This window comes from Heliangelus exortis, chromosome 14, assembly GCF_036169615.1.
Source record: "Heliangelus exortis chromosome 14, bHelExo1.hap1, whole genome shotgun sequence".
NCBI classification, from domain to species: Eukaryota; Metazoa; Chordata; class Aves; order Apodiformes; family Trochilidae; genus Heliangelus; species Heliangelus exortis.
In genome coordinates this window covers 9681638-9689367 of record NC_092435.1, presented here as the reverse complement: position 1 = coordinate 9689367, position 7730 = coordinate 9681638, and the positions used below count along the sequence as shown (strand labels likewise).

General features: G+C 34.5%; 1 long non-coding RNA gene across 1 annotated transcript in view; it reads left to right on the top strand.

The window, feature by feature from the left end:
* Positions 1–1103: 1103 nt before the first annotated feature.
* LOC139802313 (uncharacterized) overlaps positions 1104–7730 on the top strand; it is a 28724-nt gene continuing 22097 nt past the window's right edge. Inside the window, exons 1-2 of the long non-coding RNA XR_011728560.1 lie at positions 1104–1224; positions 1652–1811. This is a non-coding gene — a long non-coding RNA (uncharacterized lncRNA). The remainder of the gene's footprint in view (positions 1225–1651; positions 1812–7730) is intronic.

The following is a 7730-nucleotide window of genomic DNA, read 5'->3' as shown; positions in this document are numbered from 1 at the left end:
TCACATCTACACATTTTCAGTTTCAGATTGTCTTAACAGGCTGATGTTTTTTGTTTTATGCTTGTTAAGTTAAATAACATCTTAAGGAAAGATACGAGACGACTTTTGAGGTTGCCTCTGCTTTCCTGTCTTCTGAACTCCAGGAAGGCTGGAGTGATACAGAATAGTGTTATACATGCTTTCCCCTCTGTTTATTGAGCTTTTGAGGAATTAGCATTTCATTAAACTTCAGGAGTTAGCATTTTCTTTACATCCACAGGGTAGATGAAGTTATGCATATAATCCAGATCTTTTTCTCTTACTCCTATTCTTTCACAGAGGCACTGGAGTAGCATGTAGATGCATCTTATGAGTTTTTAGGTAAGAGGTGGAATTGTCTGGCCCATCTTACCATCCATGAAATAAAAGAATGTGTTCATTTGAGAAAAAAAGCAAACAAACAAAGGACTACAATTTAGTTTTCATGAAAACAGTCCTCATAGCTTAGAGGTCTGGCATTTCATCAGTGACTGACATTCTCACATTCTTATATGTGAAATGAAATCCAATTGTTAAAAAGTGCATGCACTGAATTAAAATGATCTATCAAAGGAACTGCTGACCTCTCTAGAAGGATGTGAAATAGGAATTTGTCTTTGGACATAAAAGATTCTGAGCATGACTATCTCATCTGGCAGATACTCTTGCTATGTGGTAAAGTTTAACTTGTTTTTAAGTTCTGGGTTATAGAATACATTTATTTGTCAAAACACGTTGCTGAAAACGTAACAACAAATTTAAAAATATAAATGAAGAGGTAAATAAATACAATCAAATCCTGAAACATCAGCAAGTTAACTGTGGTCACATCAATTCTAACCTCCCAGATGTGGTACTCTGCATCCTGCATGCTGCCTTACAACACCTTTGCCAGCTCAGAGTTACATTTTTTCTCTTCTCTTTGTCAGAAGAGAAGGGAAAAGTTGGTCTAGTAGTGGCAGTGCTGGGCAGACTTACAGAAGGATGGAGTTCATGTACTGAAAAAGGAATTTTGACTTGTTTTTTTTTGTTTGTTTTTTTTTTTTTAATCATTAATTTCTGTGTCTCTTTTCCTCTAGCTCCAAGTTGGGCCCAATCTTTTTCTGCATGTTTTATGCAGAAGGAACCACTAATATTGCATCTTTGGAAACCACAAAACATGACACAGCTCAGATGGCAGGAAGACCTGCTAGCATAAAATAAATAGTAAGTAATCATTTTTCTTTGCCTTTAATAACAAAAAAGTTTGACTCTGTATTAAGTATGCATTCAAATACAAAATCTATTCTCAATTACAGATCAAATCTTACAAGAGGTTATTAATATGCATATGATATTGTTATAGTAATATTTTTGGGTATAAATAATAGAACAGCAGTAATTCAGAACAGCTGAAATTATGAAAGTATTTTTAAAATATCCTACTGAAAGACACAACAAGGTTTCTACTTCTCCCTGCCTCCACACAGCACGCTCATGACCTTGCTGTCAGAGCCTTAATTCAATAGGCACTCAAAGGTCATCTGCAGCATTTCTGTTGATGGAGAATATTGCCAGATATTTCATTCAATTGTGCTTTATTCTGTCTACAAACATTACAATCATTAGCAATTTTTTCCTCTTTTTGTCAAAGTTGATTTCAGAGTTCAAAGCAGCTCTGAAGCTGGAGTTTACAGTTCTTTGGCCTACAGTCCAGGTGTCAGAACTGTGAGCAACACCACTCCACACCTCCCTGGAAAGGTTGTAGGAGCAAGAAGAGCTGGATTAGCTTTTTCAGAGAAGACAGGACAAGAGTAAATACACAGCAGTAGATTCTCTGGTCTTGTTCCCTCAATTCCTATCTTCCTATTCTTGATTATTCTCAACAAAGCTGCATCAAAGGAATGGGGCAACTGAACTGTATTCACCTCTCACTACATCTCCCACCTCCATTTTTTCAAATAAGAGGAACAGCAGTATCAAAAAGGAGTAACCTTTTTAGCTGAAAACAACTGCATTGAGTTGTAGTGGATTTACTATTCCAACATGTTTTTTAAAACATTATCAGTAAATATATCTGTGTTTAAAATTAATTGAATTATACCAAGCCAAGGAAAACAGAGTCAAAGAGTATATGAAATCATGTCTTATTCAAAATATCTGAAGTCTGGGGGGTTGTTTAAAATCATCATGTTTATCCACATGCCTTCAATATAGGCAATTCAAAACAAAACACAGTGCAGCAACATCCAAAAAATGCTAACATGTTTCTGGTAATCTGAAACGGGCAGAAAGTGGGTACAGCCCACATAATAAGTACATACATTCTACTTAGTTTTCATCATCCTTTGTCCACTCAGGGCAGTGTAAAAAGCAGATAACACTAGAACTACAACTGAGGTAATCTCAACACTAGAGTTAAGTAATTTTTTTTTTTTTTTAAATAAACCTTTCCTTGGGAAAGGGATTCAGCTGATCCTTGGCAAGAAAAAGGTAAAGCTTATAGGGTTAAGGGTGGCTTTTTCCCCTCAGCTATGGCATCTTCCATGTGGGAGCATAAGATTTACTTCAAATATGCATGACAATGAATTTAGCATGTAACTTAAAATAGGGTTGTCTTTCCCTGACTGTGCCAAGGCTTTCTACCACCTCAGGTCACAAATATAGATCTGATCTGTATTTAGCAAGTACATGGAAGAAAATCACCAGTATGCTGTAGTAACACTTAATATACAGAGAAACTTCAAAACTATATAAAGACAACCTAAAGATTATTTAGGAAAGGCACTCCATAAACTGATTTAAAGACAGAATCAGTACTTAACAGGTCATGATTACCTAGTCATTCTCAAGATAACATTAAAAAAGACCACTTTAAAATATTTTTTTTCAAACCAAGAAGGTAACTAGTAAATGAGATGATTATATAGTAAAAATGCGAACATAGAAAGTAACATTAGGTCAAATGTAAGTTAAAGCTGGTAGGAAATACTTCTGGGGTTTATTACCCTGAAGTTTTCCTAGTGTTCAGTTTCTAAATTAATAGGCAAATGCTGAAACAGTAATGCAACTCTGTAGCTGTCTAAAACTATAAATGTTGTTCTTACCTAAAACTAGTTTACACAAGACAGACTGTATCCTATTTTCCCCTCCCTCAGGAAATTCTGGTAGTATTTCCTCATCCCTGCTCTTGCAAATGATTTACATTTTTCTTAAAAAAAATTATTGGGCTGTCTTTTATACATAATTTATCCAATTTTTTCATCACTGTTCATATATTAGAAGACCATGTAATTCAATAACAGCTACCAGAAGAACAAATGCTTTATAGTTAATTGCAAATGCACATATTCTACAACAGACTAGAAAACATTTTCTCTCTTGAATATTTACAAATACTGTTATCCCTCTTCTTTCTCTCCAGTGTGCTCAGGTTAGAAATCCCTAAAGGAAATACAGCTTGTGTCTTCTTAAAAAAAAAAAAAAAATTAAAAAAATCAGTTAACGATAGAACATAGCAAAATTATGCTGGGTTTTTGTTGGCTTTTTTCTTTTTTTTCCCCCACCATCCTATTCTGTCATGTTCTCCTGGTACACTTAGTTATGAGCTTGCTCAGATATGATGTGTTCCTGCCACCCTGACAGTAAAATTACATGGAACTTACATGGGTCTTCTCTTATTGTTTATTCAGCTGCTCCATTGAAAATTACAACTTGATTATTTTCTTCTCCTGTCTCCATCTCTCTTATTTAAATGCTCTTCTGCCTCTTTTATCTTTAGGGTGACAATCTTGCTCCTGTGTTTTTAATAAATGATACCATCTCTTGTTTTGCATAAATTTCTGGTGTAGCTGGGTCTCTAATGGGAGATTATTTTTACTATGCCTTAGAAATAACAAAGATCTAGCCCTGTAACTCACAGTAGGCCAAATATAATGCTTCACAAGATAGGAAGCTATAAGCCTATCACACACTATTTCTGCAAGTAATATCGCTCCCTTTCATTTGCATCTCATGTTCAGACAAATTCAGATGAGGGCTCCCTTTCTAGGTGGGATACAATGGACATAATAAATAGTTTTGCCTCTTATAAGTTCCTAGAAATAGTCACAGAAAAATCTTCCTAAAGTCAACCAATTCTTTCTAATTTTCCATCATTATAGCTTGAAAAAAATTAACAGTTTTTTTAATCAACACTGGCTTTGCATTGAGATGCAGGCTGAAAACTTTTGCTTCAGAGTTGATACAGCTTCTGCATTATAAGAAGTTACAGTAGATATTTTGAGCCAGTTCTGGCAGTAGTTGCAGCAAAAATACTGCAGTATTAGATTTTCATAGCAATCAATGGGAAAGCACTGGCAGAATCTACCCTAAGGTAATTTTCTTACCTAGCATAATAATTAAAGCTGTATTTTTAAACTACTAACACAGGACAATGCTTTCCAGAACTATAAAATGGCTGCAATCAGGATACTTAAGTAACCCTCTCCTATTTCCCTAAAGAATTTTTCATGAATTTTTTCTCCATCTTTTGTTCTCATTAAATGTTGTCCTGACCTTTCACTTTGTAAAAAAAATCAACAAAATGCATTTCCTTTTTTAATAAAAGATTGATTGCAGGAGGCCCGGGACCACATTGAAAAGGAGAAATAATCTGCTCAAAACACATCAAGTTTGGTAGACAGCCAATGACATTTAGCCAATTAGCAATAGCAGTATATACTGGTTTTCAGATGTGACAAAGCAAAAGAAGCAAAAGGAACATTAAAAGTAAATAAATAAATGATCCTATCAACCAGGATGAAATACCTGCACTGTGAGAAAAAGTTTTCAATAGTTCTATTTAGACAGGAACACAGAGATGGAAGAAACAAGATAATCATCATATGTAGCCATTATGGTCCTACTTGAGAAGGCAGGCAAAAATGTTTAAACACACATAACAGTATGGTAACCAAGTTACCTAAAGCTGAATGTATTTAGAAATCAACATCTTGCCTTTAGAAAGACTAAACTCTTTACATGGGTCTATAGCTACCTCATGTGATGAGGCATTAGCTGATCAAATTAGTAGATTCCAAACCTTTCCCAACCAAGGGTTCTGAAAGTAACTCAGATGAACAAGTATAACAAAAAAATAGTAATTTGGAACATCAGAGACTTACCACTGTCTCCAGCTGATAAGAAGTTAGGCCTTTTTGACCTTTCAAATACTTATTTACACAAGGACTTAGCCATAAATGATCCTTCAGAAACCTGATTTGACATTGGATCTGATTTGTGATAAGGTCCTGTTACTTCAACTCATGTACACACAATTTGTGCAACCTAGCTAAAAAACACCTAACCAACTTGGAGATTGCAATAGGTTATGAGCAGCTGCTGTAAGGGCCAGAGCACTTGAACAGCACAGCATTCACTATAGTTATATTTTATGTTATTCTATATTCCTAGAGTTCTAAGATATCATATACTTGTCTCTAATAATACATAAAAGGAAAAGAAAGGAAGTGGTCCATAATGTAGATATCCTTAGTGTAATTGTTCTCATTAATCTACCTTATTGGTTGTGGCATGCACTTGTTCTATCCAGTGAAGGTTTAATAGCCCTGTTTCTTTTACCATCATCCATACACAAGGCTGTTGATCAATGACAATTATTACTTAATGAACACGTAATGATGGGTAAGCCCAGGGAGAAGGGAACAAATAAATCACTCATTATAGTCTTGATTGCAACCTAGCACTGTCTCTTGTCAAAGTGATGTGTTGTGCAGATTTGTTTAGCCAACACCTTCAGGAGGAATCAAGGTGATCAGGTGCTTCTAAGTGCTGGAAAGCTTCAATGACTTAAAGTATTTTCAGCTTCCAGAGGAGATGCACTCAAAAGGGTTTTCACCTGATTTAAAGTTGAAAACTCTCTTCTGACTAAGTTCTTGTAAAAGAGCTGTTTGTTTTTTCCTGATTTTCCTAATCCACAGTGACTAAAGCATTGCTCTGGCAGATGCTGATGGTCAGGAAATATTACACAGACTAAAGAACTTAAGTGCTGTATTTGTGAACCAAAGAGAGCAAGGAGTTATTGGGAGGTCTGAGAGGCCAATATTCTAGCAGTAAAGCAGGTTACAGGTTTTACAAAACCTGTAACTTTTTTTTTTTGCTTTTGTGATGCTAATTCCTGCTCATTAAGGTCCAGAGTTAAATGTACAAAATTTTTCTACCCTAGCAGCAATCACCACAAATTCTAGCATGGCTTCCACATCAGTTTCTCATTTTTCTGTGAATTAGACAACTCTACCAAATTTCAAGTGATGAACATCTAACAGGCAATTCATGGTAAAGTCAGACCAAATATTTCTGGGAACAAAACTGTGAACTAGGTGTGCAGAAACAAGCAGAGGTTAAATCTACAGATTCGTCACCCCCTCTTTTTCTATTTTGATGTACTATGACATAAAATGTTCCATTTCTTAAACAAGAATTTTGGCTTTCTCAAATATTAGACTTCTAACAATAACATTTAAATTATTTTGAACTTCACAATCAAAATAGGATGCCATTAGAGGATATCATAATGTCTATGGAAGGGAAATAGACTATCACCACTGAAAAAGTACAAATGAATTTTTAATGTGAACTGCTTTAAGAAATACTACTTTCCAACATGAATACCTATAGTTTAGCAAAATGTTTCTTTCTAAGGACAGATTATTCCAAAAGACATTTCTTTATGGTACCCTGTATTTTTCGTATTAACAACCCCTGATTTGCAAAATGGTCTTTCTAAAAATGCCATGTTTTATTTAACATAATATAGCAACTTACAAAAAATAATTTGTAGAAGAGTATAAAGCTTATAGAAATCCCCTGTGCAAATTCTAATGAAATAAATCTAGTAAAAAAGAAAGGAGTTACTTCCTCTTGTAAGGAAGTTCTATTTTCTGTGTTATGTATTCATTTACTTACTTTCAAATTTGAAATATTTATACCAAATTTAAGGGAACATTTTGACTATCCAAAGTTTTCTTATAATCCAATGTACCATTTGCCATGCATCAAAGACTGGAGCTCAAATAAAAAAGGTTATCTGTAAAGCACTGAAAAAAAACCACTTCATGTTTTCATTAAAGGCACTGAGTCTTTGGGGGAAAAATAAAACAAACAAAACAACACAAAAACAACAACAAAAAGAAATTAAAAGAAAACCTCACAGATTTCAAAGGCTTTTCTTCCTTCAGAAAAGTAAGGAGGGAGGAAAGAGTAAAAAAAAAAAAACATTTCAAGTGAAAGCAGGTACCTGTTCTAGGGCAATACAGTGTGGGAATAGAATTTAAACACTTAATTGTAATTTTTATCAACAGAATAACTCATAATCATTCTTATCTCCTAAAATAGCTTGTCAAACATGAAAAAGGCTTATTGCTGAAACAGCCTGTATCTGGGTAAGAAATCATAAGCTGAAACAGACTTTAATTACCTTTTCCAATATCTTCAACGAAAGTAAATCTTCTCATTAAAATGTGCTTTAAATTGTATTTATTCCTTTCCATCTGCAATGGGGTTGGGCTTTTTTTGTTGTTTTGGGTCAAGCAGGTAAAGACTAAGTAATCTCAGCCACTATCAGAACACATAGGAATTTAAAACTTCAGGTATTCCCTTTTCAAATGTCACTTCCAGCTTAGTGCAAAGAAAACATTTTAATTCAGTGTTGCACACCAGAATTCTGAAAGGTG